General features: G+C 35.9%; 1 long non-coding RNA gene across 1 annotated transcript in view; it reads right to left on the bottom strand.

Annotated features, from left to right (window-relative positions):
- Positions 1-1,341: 1,341 nt before the first annotated feature.
- The window catches only part of LOC123600010, an 82,311-nt gene continuing 61,857 nt past the window's right edge, over positions 1,342-21,795 (bottom strand). The window contains exon 3 of the long non-coding RNA XR_006713419.1: positions 1,342-1,407. This is a non-coding gene — a long non-coding RNA (uncharacterized LOC123600010). The remainder of the gene's footprint in view (positions 1,408-21,795) is intronic.

Consider the following 21,795-nt stretch of genomic DNA (forward strand, 5'->3'; position numbering starts at 1 on the left):
TGAATGCAAATAATACATTTCCCTTTACCTCTTATGTGACCTATAGAAGCATATATTTATACTTAGCATCAATCTTTTGTGTAAGTATAAATATTTCTTCCTCTCATATGTGAAAATGTTTCATTGGCAAGTCATTTCTTTCTGGGGAAGCTTTATCCTACAGCAATGTTAAGGGGATGGACTTGGGAGCCAGACTGACCAGATTTGACTTATGGCACATTCACTTCCTGGCTGTGTGCCATTTGGAAATCTACTCACCCTTTCCTGCATCAGTTACCCATCTGTAAAATGGAGAAAATAATAGCTGTTCCTGTTAAGGTAGTTTTGAGGGTTACTTGAATTAATATAAATACAGTTGGAACTGTGCCCATCATAAAAGAAGTATTGTACATTAGGTTATTATTGAGAATCATATTCAAAAAATATTTACTGAGAGATAACTATGTGCTAGGCACTCTTCATTGTACAGAGACTATTTTGGTTACTAAGTTTGATCTGAAATGCCATTATTAATGAAGAACCAATCACTTTCCTAGGAAATGAATTATCAAGATAAATGCTCTCTAATCTCAAAAGATTTACAGTCAAGGGAGTAAAATGATGATTATATAACACTGTGAGAAGTATTCTGATAGAAATATGCACAGGGCACCCTTAAAAGCATAAAGGCGAGATACAATGCGGAACAGTTTAGGTCAGATAAGCTGAAATGTGACCATCTATGGAAGAGGTAATATGTGTACTGATTGACATAGGCTAAAGGGATATTTCTTGAAAAGTGTGAGCAACCTTAAAGCACATATGTCAAAAGCAATTTTCCCATAAGAAGTAATGAGAAAAGATTACATTGCCTCATTTCTAGGACACCAGCTACAGTTATAGGTTAATTGCTGATTCTGGTACTGATTAAAAGAGTATCAGAGGTCTCTTCTACCAGCCCCTGAGGGCAAAAATTGCAAATGCTACAAGGCCCCCTTAGGAAAGGCTGGTCAATAAAACAGCTTCTACTCTGCCCTGTGGAATAGCACACAGCAAAGGCTTTATATGACTTATTAGAAGTAGAGATTCCTATTGACCTTGATTACTAAAAGGCTGCTCTCCTGATATAATTCACAGCCAACCTGAATGGTGAAGGAAAAAAAAAAAAAATAAAGCAAAACCACAAAAGTGAAAAAACGAAGCAGCAATAAGCAGCCATTTATCAACGACTAACTTAAGATGAAGAATACAACACTGATGAATAATGATATATGTATGTTAAGGAGTCCAGAGAGAATGCATGCATATATTTCAACAAAAATAAGTTTCTATCTCAAAAGTTCAAATAAGTTCATTGACTTCTTTTTACCTGGTCAGGAGGAATCTAGCAACATGAATGTCAGGAGCTCTGAAGAGAAGCCAGGAAACCTATTGAAAAAAACAATGACGGAAAAACTTTAAAAAGGAAGTAAAAATAAAAGATTATAAAAGTATTAGGTATCAGGGCTTTTTAAACATTTTTGAAGAAAATATACTAACGCATATTTGACATATTACTATTTTTAGTGCAACTATACCTTGATACTCATTTTATCTGCTTTAAGAAGTACATAATTTTATTTTATTATATTTCAAAGGGGAAAAATAAACACCTTTGATCTCAATATACTTGAAATGGGAGAGAACGAATGATCACATAAAAACCCTCCACTTTAACAGTTTAGATACTAATAAATGTAGAACCAAATGCATATTTAATTGTATGATATTTCATTTGTGGGACATCCAAATGGAATGAGTTTTACTCTTTCGATAAGGCAGGAAATGTTCCCAGAGTAAGGAGGTATAAGAAATCATGTATGTCTCTAATTTGAAGACTAAAATAATATTTGTGGCATCATCACAGCTGACATATCTTGGCATACTCATAACCTATATTTACTAATTTTAATTTTTTATAGGAGAGTTTTAATATTCCAGCCTAGGAATGCCTCACGCCCTCACTCCTCCAGTAGATATGAGATGCCTAATGATAAAGAATATGTATTTGGCTTTGTCACAGAACCTTCTCTGTTGAGCCAATCTTCATAAATACCTTGTGGATTAACTTACTTATACACACTAAGCATTTAAGGGTTTGATGATATTCAATGTTATGGTTTCCACTATACATGGTTGATTATTTTATACAAACCTTTTTTATTCATTCATTCATTCATTCACACATGGTTATTGTCTGTTCACAACTTGCCAGACACTAAAGAACTAGTAATATCATGATGGGGGGAAAGGGTACAGGAGAGGGAGAGATATGAGCTCTTCCTTTACAGAGTTTGTTAAGTAAGGGAATTAGAGGTTGAGGAAACAATTTCATAGACATTAAATCAATTACAATTTTAAAAGTGCTAAGAAGGGATGAAAGATTTATTAGGTTATTTTTATGAAACCAGGCCCTCACTTAATCTGGAAAGGCTCTTCTAGATTGTGATTGGGTGAAAAAACACAAAACCGTGTGAGATAGAGAGCCTAAGTGAGGGAAAACATCCCGGCACAGGCAATATCATGTATAAAACATCTGCCACGGAGATAAGTATCCGTATATCAACAATGACAGTTTCCCCTACTGTAATGTGCAGTCTTCATTAGACATAGCCCTGACTGGAAAGGGAGTGTTTCTTAGGCTTCTTTTGCATCCACAGGTGGTTATGGGCCTAACTCCCATCCAAGGAGTTTGATGAAAATGGTGTGTATCATTTCTTTTCCATGGTTGGCCCCTGGGTGGGAAGGAGCCCAAGTATCTGAAATATTACATGAAAGAAAGTCACCTGACTGCAAGAAACACCTCTATATTTTAAATAGTATTTTTAATTATTTTTAGTTTTTCAATGTTTATTTTTGAGAGAGAGAGTCAGAGAGAGCGTGAACAGGGGAGGGCAGAGAGACAAGGAGACACAGAATCCGAAGCAGGCTCCAGGCTCCGAGCTGTCAGCACAGAGCCCGATTTGGGGCTTGAACTCACAAACTGAGATATCATGACCTGAGCCAAAGTCAAATGCTAAACCAACTGAGCCACCCAGGCACCCCTAAAATATTATTTTTGAAAATATAGCTGAAATACATAGTCCTTTATGATTTTCACAGATAAAGACCACCAAAACTAAACTCACAGTCCAAAGTCATAAAAGTTTAATAAAAGTGGCACCACAAGTGCTATTCAGCAGAATGAAACAGGAGAATTAAACCTCTACATTTTTCAGATAGTTTACAAAGATTTGAAGAAAAATTAAATTAGGTAACGTACAAGTAAAAATTACATAATCATTGAATTAAAACAACAACAACAACAAAATAGAACTGTGAGGAGAACTGTCAAATATGGAAGAAATGCATCACAGAAATCCAAAAGATTCAAATTCAAAAGAAAAGACAGAAGCTATAAGACAAGGAGGATAGAATAGAAATGTCTCAAATTTTTCTAATATGATTCACAGAAGACAATAGAAAATAAGAGGGCAATACTGGCAAATACAGTGAATGATAATTTGACAGAATTGATGAAAAAGAATACTTTGGCTCAGGAAATACATGTCCTTCCATGAAAAATAAACAATAGGAAATCCACACCAAGATACATTATAAACATTTTAAAATATCAAGTGCAGGAAGAAAAACTTAAAAGTAGCTAAAAAGAAAAGAAAAATTACTTACAAAATCTGCGACATCACAATGAATATAAGTAGACAGTGGAATAATATCCTCAAGGTCCTGAGAAAAGGGTGGTGGGAGAAGAAAGCTATCAAATTAGGATTAGGTACCAAGCTAAACTATCATTAAAGATTTTAGAAGAAATTAAGACATTTGAGACAAACAAAGAACTTGCCACTAACCTATCCTCGCTGAAGGAAATCTTACAAGATTATTTCACAATGATAAATTGGATCAGAAAAGGAAAATCTGAGATTAAAAAAAGAAAGAAAGAAAAAAAGGTAGGCTATGAAATTGAGAAATATATGAATAACTCTAAAGAAATGTTGACTATATGATATAGTTTAAATAATAGTAATATGAGGATAATAAATCAAGGTGGACTAAAATTATATCTCATACCTGACAATAATTCTATAAGAAGGAGAAGGAACAGGGTGCCTGGGTGGCTCAGTCAGTTAAGCACCCCGACTTCAGCTCAGGTCATGATCTCAGAGTCTGTGAGTTCGAGTCCCGCGTTGGGCTCTGTGCTGACAGCTCAGAGCCTGGAGCCTGCTTTGGATTCTGTGTCTCCCTCTCTCTCTGCCCCTCCCCTGCTCATGCTCTGTCTCTCTCTGTCTCAAAAATAAATAAAAACATTTAAAAAAACTCTTTTAAAATAAATAAAAGAAGGAGAAGGAACAGATTCCAATTAAAATATTCTAAGCCAGTTACATTGAAACTATATTCCACGATTAGTACCAGTCCACAAACTGTCTTGTACTGATCTGTGACAAGAAATACACTGAAATTGAGAGTAATAGTTTAGAAACTTTAAAAGCATTTTGACAGAATAATTTTATGTCTGTTAAATCTAGTAGTAATCAAAAGATAGGCTTGCATTTAGTGTACATTTTATCATTTCACTCTTCTAGTAACATGTGCCCATTTTATTTTACTGATCTATCAGTCCATGAAGAATTGGAAAATTTGAAAAAAAAATTACTTACCACTGACAGCTTGAGAAGTATTGTTCTCAAGTCCTGTATGTTTGGGGAAGGAATAGAGAAATTATCTTGAGACAGAAGTAGATCAAATAACTATAAAAATCCAATGGGTAATCACTAAAGAATTAAAAATAATCAAGTAGCAGGAAAATGCAGAGTTAAAAATAAAAATATTTCTTATGTGACAACATAAGAAAATTAAAAAGAAAGAAAAATAAGTATTGAAAAGGGAGGATAAGAGGGAAATATAAAATTCAAATATACTGAATTGGGAGTTTAAATGAAATGTAAATACAAATGAAAAAAACTGTATTTCACTGGCATATTTCACAACAGATTTAAAAGACAAAACAAAATCCAGTTTTATGCTGTTAGTAAGCAATCTAACATAGCAAAATGCAGAGGGCTGGCAAGTAAAAGGATGGATAGAGGCAAAAAGAACAGGCAAAGACCTAGTAAGCAAATGCTGGTATGGCTTTTTTAAGGCACAATGGAATTTTTAGGCATAGGAGTAGTCACTATATATTGATAAAGATTAAAATTCACCAGAAAGAAGTTTACAAGATAATATACACTATAGAGATATTATCAACATTAAATGTTTATAGTAAAAGAGAAAGATTGCGCCTTAATAAGCCTAGCATCCCACTTAAGATGTTAGAAAAAATAGAATAGACCTAAATACTATATGAAGAAATAAAATATAAAGATAACAGAGAATAGTGATAATGAAAACAAAATAGAAAGGATCAATAAAGCCTATATTTAGTAATTTGTAAGGACTAATAAAATGAAAAAAAAATATTTAGGACTGATCAAGAAAAATATAGAGAAAGATAAAATAATAGTTTTAGAAGCTAAAAGGAGATCATAACACAGATCCAGTTGAGGATTTCTAAATGATGAAAGAATCCTATGGACAACTTCAGGTAAAGAAATTGTTAAATTAGAAGCAACATTCCACTCCTGCCCCCCAACATGCACACATACATACAATTACTACAAAGTGTCTCAAGGGAAAAAAAAAAAAAAAAGAAAAGAAAAATTTGAGTAGACCTTTAACCACTACAAAATTGAATCAATAGAAACAGTAGTAATAGAACTATACTCTATACCCTGCAAAATCCATCAGGCCCAGAAAATTTTGTAAGAGATATCTATTGAATGCCAAACATTTATAATCCTTGAAGAAAACAAAAAGAATATCTTTTAATTTCAATAATAAAAGATCCTAAAATTCTAAAGAGAGTATAAGCAAAATTTAAGACATTATTATATTTTGAAAAAACTAACCATGAACAACTATCCCAGAAATGTCAGGGTAGTTTACCACTAAGAGATCAATAAATGTAATTCACCATAACATCAGATTAAAGTAGAAAACACATATTGTGATTTCAATAGGTATAGAAAAATCTTCCAGTGAAACTTAATAATATTCATAATAAGACATCCTGTTATTTTAGTAATAAAAGGCAATCTCCTTAAATGGCTTCTACCAAAATTGACATCCACATCATACTTAACATTGATATGTCAGAAGCCTCTCTTTAGTATTAGGAAAAATAAGACTGTATATAGCTATAGGTAGTATGTGGTCCTTCATTTTAACATAAAAATAAAAGAATCCAATATAAAATGTGCAAGATTTCCAAACTACAATTCAAAGAACCCTTGAATGGTCAATAAATAATTTTTAAAAATGATGAACATGATGAAATATAGGTTTTAGTAAAACCCATTATATGGACAAACATTTAATAACCCATGTGGACTATGACATGCGGCACTGCCCACATCACCCTAAATAATGAAGGACTTTCAGTCCCTCAGCTACAGGAAACACTGCCAAGGGAAAGCATGCAGCTGTCAGCTTCCTTCAAGGAAGCTGAGGGAATGCATCAACTGAAGAGAACTGCCTCATCCAACTTCAAATCTAGAAACCAATGACAGACCTATGCAAGAGTATAATGGCTTGGATTCTTACTTCCAACTCAAGACATGTGTAAAGAGTTACATCAGCTTCTGATTTCTTAGTCGGGTTGGTTGGGGCCTCTTAAAACTGAATCACAACTCTTCCCCATCCCCATTGTCCTGCCTTCACCTTCACAAGGATTAAGCCTGGGTGTACTCCCTAAAACACTTCCTGCTTCCTAATCCCGCTATTTCCAGGGACTCCAACCCAATAGCGGTGTGTGCCCAGGCAGTGTCTGAAAATGGAGATGATGGAATGGGATTTGAGAAATGCATTGTCCGCCATCTGGCTGGTAACAAAACCTCCATCCCATCACTGGAGGTGAGGGCAACATAACCCCAAGTACAGGTACCAGTGCAATTGACAGAACATTCATAAGATATACCCCTCCTCAAAATTTGCCCTTAACTCTCCTAGTGAGCACTAAGCCAATAAACTTAAGGTGGAGGTAACAACATGACCAAATGGGACAGGTCAGAGCTGATAAGGGTGGAAAATGACCATACCTAAATGGAACTGCAGGACCTAGTCAACAGTCAGGAAAGCAAACATGAAACTGAATTCGATGGGTACATAGTTAAGAAGACAGAACATAAGCATATTTGTATAACCCTTTAAAAAAACACATTTATAAGAAAATCAAACAAATTTTTATTTTTATATTTTGAGGCTCATGAGGGGTACACCACTAAATCAAGTGAATAATTCATTTTCATCAACATACCATAATCATGCGATTTTATGGCTAACTTCAGTAATAATATCCCTTAAAAATTCAAAATAATGTATACCCCATTAATTTATACCTCACTAAGGTGGTTTATAATATATCATAGTGAAATCAACCATTGGCATCCAAAAGAAAATAAATATTTCAGAAAGACATACATTGAAAATAATCCAGAATGGATAAAGAAGATGTGGTATATATATACAATGGAGTATTACTCGGCAATCAAAAAGAATGAAATCCTTGGGAATGCAAGCTGGTGCAGCCACTCTGGAAAACAGTATAGAGGTTCCTCAAAAAACTAAAAATAGAACTACCCTACGACCCAGCAATTGCGCTATTAGGCATTTATCCAAGGGACACAGGTATGCTGTCTCGAAGGGACACATGCACTCCCATGTTTATAGCAGCACTATCAACAATAGCCAAAGTATGGAAAGCGCCCAAATGTCCATCGATGGATGAACGGATAAAGAAGATGTGGTATATATATACAATGGAGTATTACTCGGCTTTCAAAAAGAATGAAATCTTGCCATTTGCAACTACGTGGATGGAACTGGAGGGTATTATGCTATGTGAAATTAGTCAGAGACAGACAAATACCATATGACTTCACTCATATGAGGACTTTAAGAGACAAAACATATGAATATAAGGGAAGGGAAACAAAAATAATATAAAAACAGGGAGGGGGACAAAACAGAAGAGACTCATAAATATGGAGAACAAACTGAGGGTTACTGGAGTGTTTGTGGGAGGGGGCATGGGCTAAATGGGTAAGGGGCACTAAGGAATCTGCTCCTGAAATCATTTTGTACTAGATGCTAACTAATTTGGATGTAAATTTTAAAAAATAAAAAATAAAATTAAAAGAGAATAAAACCATACCAGAGAGATGGTGGACTAAAGGAAGAGTCATCTCAAGGTTCTCTTTGATTACCGTCTCAGAGAAAATTCTATGTAGCAGGCAGGCGTTCTTGACTAAAACAAGACTCCAACTGACTTTGCCGTGGATAATGGTGAGAAAGTCCAAAGGGAGGGAATTTAGTGCAAAATAAAGAAACATGTGAAATACATGTTTGGTGTTAGATTATTCCTGAAAATGGATTTTTACATTATAGTAAGATCCCTGTATTATTCTGGCAATTCAGCATGACAGAAAGAAAACAGACTCTGGAGTGAGAAGACCTGTAATCTATACCCTTCTGGATAATTTATTCTGCAAGTGACTCCACCTCATATATTAACTGAGTTTCAGTACATCACTTATAAAGTATGCCCTACGACTTAGAATCTACTTCCTAAGTTTCTGGAAAGGGATCACAAATTTCAAAACAAGCTGAAATATTATTTCCTGTATATGTAATGTCAGTGAGATTCTGTACCTGAAATAAATTTCATATCATAAAAGCACCAACACTTTTTATTTGCTTTTATTGCCTTCTTTTCATACCACTGGTGAGGAGAGATTTCTACCCTATGGCTACAGAGGTGGCCCAAACACATGACACCTGACACTGGACAGATGTTACTGATAGCAGTTTATTATTCACATATACTCACAGTCCAAGAGGACACCGAAAGCTGTGAAGGGCAACGCAGAAGTTGTATCTGGAAACAGGATGAACAACCAGGGACTTGTTGGAGGCAGGCTCTGGAGGATCAAGAAGGTCAGGTGACACATTGGTTCCTGTGGGAGGATGTGATTCGCCTGTCTGAATAACTCAGTGGTCCCCAATAAGTGATCTTTTTAAGAGAAATTTTCTCCTTTGGATGAAATAGAGGATGCTTCTTTTCATGGTAAATCTTTTGCAACAATAACCAGCGTATTTAATTTTCTAAGTACTTCTGAAATCCATTCAAAATTAGGCTCAGCTGTCTTGAAAACTTTTATTATTGATTTAATATGCAAGAATTCCCTCAAAAAGTCTTTTAATGTTAGATCTTGGCAGTTTAAATGGGAAATGTTTTCCCTTCAATGATCCCTACTCCCTATTTCATAGATAACTAAATATCCATTATGATAACTAAATATTCCTCATCGATGGATTTGCCATTAGGTTTTTGTGTTTGTTTGTTTTGCAAAACATTTTAAAACATTTTTAAGGAGATGGGCATTGTTAATCTTCTACTTGCTTTTATGCTATTCAGTTATACTTCTGAATCAATTATACCATACTTTTATCTCACTAGAAATGTTTTTCATGGATATACTACCAGTTCAAAACAATGTTTGGCAGAACCGTAGTCATTGCTTCTAATCATGAGAGGATTAAATCTAAAGTTTTCAGATTTATGGATCACTCATGATACTTTCTTATTGCTGCTGCTTTTTTTTATAGCATTGTCCTAAAACGAATCAATTTGGCACGGCATTCCGTTCATTGTTAGAGATGTCACATGTCCACGTTGTCCATTACGTTGAGATTTACAGTAAGAAAGGATTTAAAATGTGGGTTCACAAATCACATCCCTTGCAACTGGAGTTCATTTCTAATTTGTTTGTTATTACCTAATGTTTGTGAAAATGTGTTTTTCTTCCACTATAAAGCACTATACAGAGTTCTTCACTATACAGCCTTGATTTTACTGTTCTCTTCCTCAATGCCATTTTTTTTCTAAAAAGTTCCACACTATTATTTTTCTATATTGATCCCTTATGCTATGAACTCAACTAGCCATTTTATCCATCTCTTAATCAATCATTTCTGAACCGAATGAATTAGTCATTGGAACTTCCCAGACATAGTTAAGAGGATCCCTTTGCCCCTTAATTTCCAAAGTATAATTGTGTACTTTTTTTGTTAACATTAGGAAAACATGATATTTGGAAGAGAATAACATTTGTGTTTGCAGTATTTGTCAGTATTTTCCTTCTAAAATTACAGAAAAATATATTCATACAAAAGAAAGCTGTCAAATGCACTAAAATTAATGAAAACAAATATTTTTCCTTTCATGTTTTACAGGTAAACAATGCATATGCACGTGTGATTATACTTAAGCATTAGAGTACCCAATGTTTTATTCTTCCCTATTTTTACAGTTGTCTAAAATTCTAGATTAAACCAGATATTTAAATTGTGATATCCCTAATTATTCATGTGTACTCAGAGACACCATTTGAGAGGGAAAAGAAGTGTCAAATTGTACCCCAATATTTACTGTCACTGGGTATGGCATGCTCTACGACAAATGGGAGGCAAATTATGCTTACAGTGCTAATTCTCACAAACCCAGGTATAATAGAGGGTGTCTGGTCAATACATTATATATAATAAAAGAAGTCAATGAAAAAAGAGTAGCAAATTTTTAAGAATGCAGAGTCTTACAAGTGGAAAGGATGATACAAAATATGGAGGCCTATTGCCACCCAAGAAGAGAAAGATTAAAGTTTCTGTTGAGCCCAAAATGCTGATATTTGAAGAATCATCTTAAGAAAAATAATATAAAACTAGAATTACAAAATTAACCTCAGGTCCTTTGAACCCACTGATGAGGTTAAGATGAGTAAAGCGTAAGCTTCATTAGCTTCACAATGAATCTACCACTGTATGCAAAAATATCACATATAAAATCCCAACATTCATGACTGCATACATTTAATTAAAAGCTGGGACTTATGTTGACTCCAAATCTGCCTTGTTTAGAATGTTTATGCATCGTCCTGTGGAAGTACTAAGAACATTTATTCCTTCCTCATGATAATCCTTTACATGTTTGAATTAAACTGCAAACAAAAGCTTTGTCTGTTTTCTTTTTCACTCAGAGCCAAATACTCTGATTCCCTCCATTATTATTTATGTTATATACATTCACAATTTCTCTAAATTCTTCTAATTTGACATTATTCTTCTCGATATATAGGATACACACCATATACAACTCAACAAATGTTAACATAGTAACAGTTCTGCTTTCCACTCCTATGTTAAGGGGATTCAGACTTACATCTTCAATGTCACTACAATGGACAATAATGACATCATCTTAAGGTAATTCTAGAGCAAACTAACATCTGAGAATTTGTCCCAGTGTTAGGAGATTTTATAATGCTTTAGTGTTAAGCTCTTTAATTGTTTAATGCATACACTGATCCTTAAAGAAAAAACCCATTTCTAGATCCAATCCTGTGGCTGAACAGTGCTACCTTTTTGAAATACTCTTCAGTGCTTCTGTTTAGGCATTTAAAGATCCCCTTAATGCAAATGACTTGAATGCAAATGCCGATTCCTCTTCTTAGAGTAAGTTTAAAGCGATGTTTTCACAGTTTGCAATGAGTGCAGTTTATTAACATAGAATTGTACTGAATTTGGGGCGCCTGGGTGGCGCTGTCGGTTAAGCGTCCGACTTCAGCCAGGTCACGATCTCGCGGTCGGTGAGTTCGAGCCCCGCGTCAGGCTCTGGGCTGATGGCTCGGAGCCTGGAGCCTGTTTTCGATTCTGTGTCTCCCTCTCTCTCTGCCCCTCCCCCGTTCATGCTCTGTCTCTCTCTGTCCCAAAAATAAATAAACGTTGAAAAAAAATTTAAGAATTGTACTGAATTTATAAATGTACTTTAAAAGTAAATATTATTTTTTGTGGTATTCACTTTAGCCTGAGGCATATTTGAGCTATTATAGATGGCATGCCACGATCTTTCAATCATTGGTGGGAATGAACAATGTAATTTAAAAATCACGACTATTTCTCCGTTTAATATATGGAAATGATAGAACAGGACAATCAAATAAGAATGGAGGTCTATTTTGAAATATGCTTGTCTAGAAATCAACCTAAAGACTGAAAGAATAGACTCTACAACTAAATGGAGAGAAGAGATCACACTAAAGAAAGTAGGAAGTACAGAGATATGTGTCAGGGGAGTAATGGATCACAGGTGCTGAGGAAAGGGACCCAGGGTCCTGGAGAAGGGGGACAGGGGGAGGGAGGGGGAGGGAGAGAGACAGAGAGACAGAGAGAGACAGAGAGAGAAAAGAGCATACAGGGGAAACAAAAGGAGAACATTTCCCCAAAAGCCACTGGCTTGGAAAACGAAAGGGGCTGAATTTCATGAGTTCTTGCAAACCGTGTGGCTTAAAGCCTGGAGTTTTAAAGGTCAGCAAGCTTGGCTGGGATAGATCCTGAAGGACACTGTGCTGCTCCTGAAGAAGAGCCAGGCAGACAACCCAGGGGAAACATGGTCTAGCATGGGAACAGTGACCTCCAAAACACCTGGAGCAAATGGGAAGAGATTATTTGGTCTTCTGGGAGCACATCCCTAAGAGGCAGCATTCACAGAGACACCTCTCTGGGAACAAAGGAGCTGACTGGTGCCACTTCTATCCCCCACCCTACAGCATAAACACAGAGCCACCTGTAGGAAGGAGCATGGGATTGACACTGGCAGCCTAACTTGCTTACACTAAGCCCTATCCTCCTACACTCTGGCAGCATTGTCCTTCTCAGTCAAGCCTGTCTAGGTCTCCGCATGATAGCCCCCTCCCTCAGAAGATCAGCACATACTTATGTCACACCATGTCTTGATCAGAGAGTTCTGCAGGGCCTCAGCTCTGGTGCAAGTAGTGTCAGGTCTCATTTTATAAGTAGACCAGAGCACACCTGGTTATAACTCACCACCTTCAGGCCAGGGACCAAATATTGCCCACAGCAGACAAGGAGAGCTTCTGCAGACAACTGGTCTAAAAACAGAAGAGCCAAAACACAACAGCAAAGAGCAAGCAGCACACACATGAGACACTCCCTGAAGTTCCAGGCTCTGGGCAATACATGACCTCTTTTTGATAAGGCCATTACTTTCAGGAACAGGAGACAAAACTGGCTTTGCTAACACAGAGAAGAAAGCAAGGACAGAGATACGTGACAAAACAGTATATTTTAACCCAAATGAAAGAACAAGATAAGGCTATGGCCAGAATCTAAGCAAAACAGATATAAGTAACATGTCTGATGGAGAATTTAAAGCAACAATTATAAAGATATTCACTGGGCTTGAGAAAAGAAGACATACGTGAGACCCTTACCACAGGTATAAAAGAATTAAAAAAAAAAAAAAGATCAATCAGAGATGAAGAATACAATAAGCGAGATTGGAAATAGGCTTGATGCAATGAACAGCAGGCTGGAAAAGCAGAGGAAATAATTCATGACCTAGAAGACAAAATAATGGAAAATAATGGAGCTGAAAAAAAAGGAGAAAGAAGAATTATGCAACACGGGAAGAGACTTAGGAAACTCAGTGACTCCATCAAAAGAAGTAACATTTATATTATAGGAGTCTCAGAAGAAGAGAAGAAGGGATAGAAAATTTATTTATTTAAATAGGTAATAGCAGAAAACTTCCCTAATCTGAGGACAGACATCCAGATTCAAGAGGCACAAGGAACTCTCATGAAAATCAGCAAAAGCAGCAGGCAACACCAAGACATATTGTAATTAAATTTGTAAAATATAGGGATAAAGAAAAAAATCTTAAAACCAGCAAGACAAAAGAAGTCCTTAATTTATGAAGGGAAACCCATAAGGTTAGCTGGAGATTTCTCAACAGCACCTTGGCAAACTGGAAGGGAGTGGCATGATATATTCAAAGTGATGAATGGGAAAACTCTGCAGCCAAGATTCCTCTATAAAGCAAGGCTATCATTCAGAAGATAAGGAGAGATAAAGAGTTTCCCAAATGAACAAAAACTAAAAGGAGTTTGTGACCATTAAACCAGCCCTGCAAGAAATATTAAAGGGGATTCTGAGTGCAAAGGAGTAATCAACAGTGACAAAGACAAAAAAGGATCAGAGAAAATCGCCAGAACAATGACAAAACAAGTAATAAAATGGCAATAAATACACATCTGTCAATAATTACTTTGAATGTAAATGGACTAAATGCTCAATCAAAAGATAATGGATATCAGAATGGATAAAAAAACAAAAAACAAAACAAACAAAAAACAAAAACAAAGTCCATCTATATGTTCCCTTCAAGAGATTCATTTTAGACCTAAAGATACTTGCAGATTGAAAGAGAGGGGGTGGAGAAACATTTTTCATGCAAATGAGTGTCAAAAGAAAGCTAGAATAGCAATACTTATATAGGACAAGCTAGACTTTAAGACTGTAAAAAGAGACAAAGGGCATTATATAATCAATCATAAAGGAGGCAATCCACAAAAACATATAACAATTTTAAATATTTATGCACCCAACAGGAGAGCAACCAAATATACAAAACAATTAGTAACACACATAAAAGAACTAATTGATAATAACACAGTAATAGTGGGGACTGTAACACCCCACTGACATCAATGGAGAGATTATCTAAACAGAAAATAAACAAGAAAATAATGTCTTTGAATGACACACTGGACTGGATGGACTTAACAGATATATTTAGAGCATTCCACCCTAAAACAACATAATACACATTCTTTTTAAGAGTACATAGAACATTCTTCAGAATAGATCACATGTTAGGTCACAACAGGCCTCAACAAATAACAAAAGGATTGAAATCATACCAAGTACCTTTTCTGACCACAACGCTATGAAACTAGAAGTCAACCACAAGAAAAAAAAAATTTGGAAAGACCAAAAATACATGCTCCCAAACAATGAATGGGTCAAGCAGGAAATCAAAAAAGAAATTTTAAAAAAATACATGAAAACAAATGAAAATGAAAACACAAAGGTCCAAAACCAATGGAATGCAGCAAAAGTGGTCCTCAGAGAGAAGTATATGGCAATATGGGCCCACATAAAAGGAAAGAAAAATCTCAAAAAAACACCCTAACCTTATACCTAAAGAAGCTAGAAAAAAGACAACAAAAGATGCTTACTGCCTGCAGAAGGAAGGAAATAATAAAGATTACAGCAGAAACAGATTATATAAAAACTAAAAGTACAATAGAACAGGGGCGCCTGGGTGGCGCAGTCGGTTAAGCGTCCGACTTCAGCCATGTCACGATCTCGTGGTCCGTGAGTTCGAGCCCCGCGTCAGGCTCTGGGCTGATGGCTCAGAGCCTGGAGCCTGTTTCCGATTCTGTGTCTCCCTCTCTCTCTGACCCTCCCCTGTTCATGCTCTGTCTCTCTCTGTCCCAAAAATAAATAAACATTGAAAAAATAAAAAAAAATAAAATAAAATAAAAGTACAATAGAACAGATCAATGAAACCAGAAGCTGATTCTTTGAAAAAATTAATAAAATTGATAAGCCTCTAGGCAGACTTATCAAAAAGAAAACAGAAAGTACCCAAATAAATAAAATCACAGATGAGAAAAGATAAATAACTACCAATGCTATAGAAATACGTTTATAAGAGAATATAATGAAAAATCATATGCCAACAAATTGGACAACTAGGAAAAAATGGATAAATTCCTACAAACATATAACTACCAAAACTTAAACAAGAAGACATAGAAAACTTGAAGAGACTGGTAATTAGCAATGAAACTGAATCAGTAATCAAAAAACATCCCACAACAGGAGTCCAGGGCTGAGTGGCTTCACAGGTGAACTCTACCAAACATAGAGTTTGGTAGACCAAACAAGGAGTCAATATTATTCTTCTCAAACAAATCTAAAAGGAAAAAAAGGGAGAAAAACTTCCAAATTCATTCTATGATGCCAGAATACCTTGATACCAAACCCAGATGAGACTCCACTGAAAAAGAGAACCACAGGCCAATATCCCTGATGAACATGTATGCAAAAGTTCTCAGTAAAATACTAGCAAACTGAATCCAATAACACATTAAAAAAATTATTCACTACAAGCAAGTGGGAGTTATTCTTGGGTGCAGGAGTGGTTACATAGTTGCAAATCAATCAACATGATATATCACACTAATAAAAGAAAGGATAAGAACCATATGATCCTCTCAGTAGATGAAGAAAAAGAACTTGATAAAGGACAACATCCATTCTTGATAAATACCCTCAACATAGTAGGGACAGATAGAACATACCTCAACATCAAAAAGGCCATATATGAAAAAAACACAGCTAATATCATCCTCAATGGGGAAAACAGAGAGCTTTTTCTTTATGGTTAGGAACAAGACAGGGATGTCCATTCTCACTACTGTTATTTAACATAGTACTAGAAGTCCTACTCTCAGCAACCAGAAAACAAAAAGAAATAAAAGGCATCGAAATCATCAAGGAAGAAGTCAAACTTTCACTATTTGCAGATGACATGATATTCTATGTAGAAAACCCAAAAGACTCCACCAAAAACTTGCTAGAACTGATACACAAGTTCAGTAAAGTCACAGGATACAAGATCAACATACAGAAGATTTGTTGCATTTCTATGCACAAATAATGAATCAGCAGAAAGAGAAATCAAGGAAGTTATCCCATATACAATTGCACTAAAATCCATAAGTTACCTAGGAATAAACCTAACCAAAGACATAAAGGATCTGTACTCTGAAAACGACAGAACACTTATGAAAGAAACTGAAGATGACACACAAAGAAATGGAAAAACAGGGGTGACTGGGTGGCTCAGTCAGTTGAGCATCCAACTCTTGATTTTGGCCCAGATCATGATCTCATAGTAGTGAGACTGAGTGCCCATGTAGGGCTCCACACTAAGCATGGGGACTGTTTAAGATCTTAAGATTCTCTCTCTTCTTCTCCCTCCACCTCTCCCCTGTTCTCTCTCAGGAAACAAAACAAAAGAAATAAATGGAAAAACATCCCATGTTCATGGATTGAAAGAATAAATATTGGCTTTTTTTTTTTAAGTTTATTTATTTATTTTTAGAGCGAGCACAAGCACAAGGGAAGAAAAGAAGGAGAGACAGAATCTCAAGCAGGACCTGCACCATTAGCACAGAGCCCTATACAGGGCCCAAACTCACAAACCCCGAGATTAAGACCTGAGTTGAGATCAAGAGTTGGACACTTAACCAACTGAGCCACCCAAGCTCCCCAGAAGAACAAATATTGTTAAAGTATCTATACTACACAAAGCAATCTATACATTTAATACATCAAAATACCACCATTTTTTTTGACAGAGCTAGAACAAGCAATCCTAAAATCTGTATAGAACCTCAAAAGACCCCAAATAGCCAAAAAAATCTTAAAAAAGAAAAGCAAAGCTGAAGGCATTACAATTCCAAACTTCAGGTTATATTACAAGGCTGTAGTCATCAAGACGGTATAATACTGGCACAAAAACAGATACACAGATCAATGGAACAGAACAGAAAATCCAGAAATGGACCCACAACTACATGGTCAACTAATCTTTGACAAAGCAGGAAATGTCCAATGGAAAAAAGACAGTCTCTTCAACAAATGGTTCTGGGAAAACAAGAGAGCAACATGCAAAAGAATGAAATTGGACCACTTTCTTACATCATACACAAAAATAAATTCAAAATAGATGAAAGACCTAAATGTGAGACAGGAAGCCATCAAAATCCTAGAGGAAAACACAGGCAGCAACTTCTTTGATTTCAGCTGCACCAACTACTTGATAGATCTATCTCCTGAGGTGAGGGAAGCAAAAGCAAAATGAACTATTGGGATTTCATCAAGATAAAAAGCTCTTGCACAGCAAAGGAAACGATAAACAAAACTAAAAGGCAACCTTCAGAATGGGAGAATATATTTGCAAATGACATATATGATAAAAAGTTAGTATCCAAAATATATAAAGAATTTATCAAGCTCAACACCCAAAAATAAATAATCCAGTTAAAAAATGAGATGAATACACATTTTCCCAAAGAAGACATAGAAATGGCTAACAGACACATGAAAAGATGCTCAGCATCATTCATCATCTGGGAAATACAAATCGAGAATACAATGAGATATTGCCTCACACCTGTCAGAATGGCTACAATTAACAACACAGGAAACAACAGATATTGGAGAGAAGGCAGAGAAAGGGGAACCTCTTACACTATTGGTGAAAACCACCAAGATGATGCAACCATTCTGGAAAATAGTATGGAGGTTTCTCAAAAAGTTAAAAATAGAACTACCCTATGATCCAGCCATTGCACTAAAGCAAATATTACCTGCTATTTACCCAAAGGATACAAAATTACCAGGTATTTACCCAAAGTATACAAAAATACTGATTTGAAGGGACATATGTACCCCAATGTCTATAGCAGCATTCACAACAATAGCCAAATTATGGAAAGAGTCCAAATGTCCATTGACTGATGAAGGGATAAAGAAGATGTGGTATACAATAGAATATTACTCGGCCAACAAAAAGAATGAAATCTTGCCATTTTCAATGATGGAGCTAGGGTGTACTATGCTAAGTGAAACAAGTCAGTCAGAGAAAGACAAATATATTATTTCACTCATATGTGGAATTTAAGAAACAAAACAAAGGAGCAAAAAGAAAAAAGAGAGAGAGACAAATTAGGGAACAGACTCTTAAATTATAGAGAACTAAGGGTTACCAGAAGGGGAGGTTGGCAGGGAGATGGGCTAAATGGGTGATGGGTATTAAGGAGGGCACTTGTGATAAGCGCTGAGTCTGTATGTAAGTTATACATCACTAAATTCTACACCTGAAACTAATATTACAATGTATATTAACTGGAATTTAAATAAAAACTTTAAACACAAAAGGACTATGTAGCAAAAATCAGGACTCTAATTCTAAAGTTGTTCAACACCTATATTCCCCACCATTTTCTGAACTGGTTATTTGTGAAATTGAATTGAATTGAATCATTTATAGCTTTCATCACTCTCCAAGTTTTGCTACTTTTAAATATTGAGATCATTCGTTCAAGGATGACTGAACACATGTTTAATTGCTTAATTTACTTATATCATCTGAATAAATGTGAATTATAACTCAGTCAATTTAGTCTTTGTGATTGACACCGGTGATAAAATTAGACCTCAAACAAAGCAAGTTAGTTCTTTTTTTATTTGTTAATAAGAGTCATAGCCTCTGTGTGAAAGAACATATCCTTCAACCATGGAGCAAACCAGGAAGTTTGCATCTTTATGAATCCCATTGGTACTGTCAAAAAGGTTTCACCTGAATTAATTCCAATCGTTATCTGCTATTTTGTTACTAGCTGGAAAGTAATCATGTCTGAGACTCTGCTAGGTACTTGGAGACAGTGCTAATAAAATGTGAGACATCAACACTATTATCAAGAAACCCATAGTCTACTTGGAAGGAGGAAAATAAACAAGTAAACACACACACACACGCACACGCGCGCACACACACACACACACACACACACACACACACACACACTGGTAAAGATGACAGTTATTTCTAAAACAAGCTCATGAAAAAGAGTGTTTTCTCGTGCCTCCAGTATGAGTGGACCTGGGATTTGTTCATTCCACCTATGATATCTCATTCAAACTTCAGACACCCTGGCAGGAGATACATTAAATGAACATGAAAAACAAGGAAATACACTCTGAAAGAATAAAGCAATAGATTTAATAATCTCTAGGACTGGGCTATGTACTCCAGCAGTTCTGTGTGATTTTGAAGTCAAAGTCCGAGTTCTTTCTGCAATATTAAAAGACTATTCTTCATTGACTTATTGTACTACAATCTGGTCCTTTTGCTGTACTACTTTAGTAGATTTTTCAAATTCTCATGTGAAATCAAAAAAGGTTTAGATAGCTTTTTAAAGAAATGTCATAGCAAAGATGTGTTTTATCTGTCTTTTCCCCAACGAATTGACACTTTTGGTGTTATATAAAGAGAGGCATTATGATAAACATAGGCCACATAAAAACTTCTGCAACAGAAAACACTCTTAGCATTTCAACTAAACTTTAAAAAGAAGATAATAAATTGTAATCATAATTTTTGCCAGAAGTGTATTATTCTTTGCATTAAAATGCAATCATCTTCAAATAAATCTATATAAACAATCTTTGAACGAACACAAAGAGTTATTTCTGCCTCTGTAAGGTCTATGAGATAATTTCCGCACCATTTCTGTAGACTGGGAGAGTTAAGGTGACACTAAAATAAGACACAGCAGGTGATGGATATTTGAAATGAGTCTACTCAGCATCACAATCCTATGTAGAACTCCTGATTTGAAAACTCCTGCTGGAAAAGTCAGAGAGCTCCACGTTCCCCGATAAGAGGGGCCATGCCACAACAAATAGCACATGTGATCAGTTACATTTGTTTTTCTGGAGATGTCTGTGGTGACAGGGGAGAAAAATCCACATGTTTAAAACTAGAGGCAATGGGGCAAACATTAAAGACAGATTAGGGGTAGAATGGTGTCTGACAGATGGCAGGGATTCAAAAATATTTGTTAAATGAATGAATGATAGAATGGGATGCAATAAACTACGAACTCGAATTTACACTCTATTGAGCCTTTTCATTTCTTAACGCCTGACCCCAGAACAGAAATTATTTCAAGCCAAGGAAGCAAGGAATAGGAAAAAAAAATCTTTATATTCAATATAATGGACTTGATGCTCTTTCCGATTTTGAAAAAAATAGGCAGGGTTGAGTGGGTGGGTCCTCTGAGAATCGTCAAAGATTTTTCACCCTCTGCCTGTGGCAGACAGACAGCTTTTTCTGTGGAGCACTTGATCAACAACGTGTGTGAGCTGTGAATGCCTGGGTTGCCCTGCTGGGAGCAGGGTACTCTGTCTGTTAAGGATGTACATTGCTGTCTGCAGGCTTTGTCAGCAGGAGCCTGAGAAAAAGCAAAAGAAAATTCAACAGAGGTAATTCACAGGGGGGCGAAATGCACACATCAGTAAAGTGGAGGTGGCAGAGTGTTTCAGCATCCGCTGGGAGCACTATCAGAAAAAGGAAAGTGCTACTTTGGATTGTAAGGAGCAGCGTGGGGTGAACTCCACAAAGAGAAAATAACACAAATTGTCTACCTGTGATAAACTAGTCAAGTTCCTGGAGTACTGGTCTCACAACAGCCTGCTTCTTCCTTCTGGTCAATTGAATGCCTTTTAGGTGGGGGTGATACTGAATACAGGGGTTATATTTAGAGTAATCAAGTGTCTGAGGATAAAACATTTGGAAATGTATAATGTCTAAGTGGTTATGGCCAGGAAACACTCACTTGGGCAAAAGAAGAGAGTAGAAAAGAAATTGCCTCTATATACATAGAAAGCATGTGTTTACTCTTCAGACTTTTAGAACATATGACAAGCCATTTTGGGCAAATAAAAGGATTTTTTTCAGAGTCTTATACAATGTGGCATTATGAAAGGTTGACGTTCGCCCCAAAGACATTATAATAGACTATAATAAAATGCAACCCTTCATCCTACTTTTTTACATCCTGGTATCTGGCAGTGCTTTCCAAATGAACAAGGAATTTGCTATTACTTGAGTAATTACTATGCTTAAAAGACAAGAATAGGAGCAAGTAAGTCGAAGGTGGGGTTTCTGTCTCATCTAATGAG

Source organism: Leopardus geoffroyi, chromosome C1, assembly GCF_018350155.1.
Source record: "Leopardus geoffroyi isolate Oge1 chromosome C1, O.geoffroyi_Oge1_pat1.0, whole genome shotgun sequence".
Lineage (NCBI taxonomy): Eukaryota > Metazoa > Chordata > Mammalia > Carnivora > Felidae > Leopardus > Leopardus geoffroyi.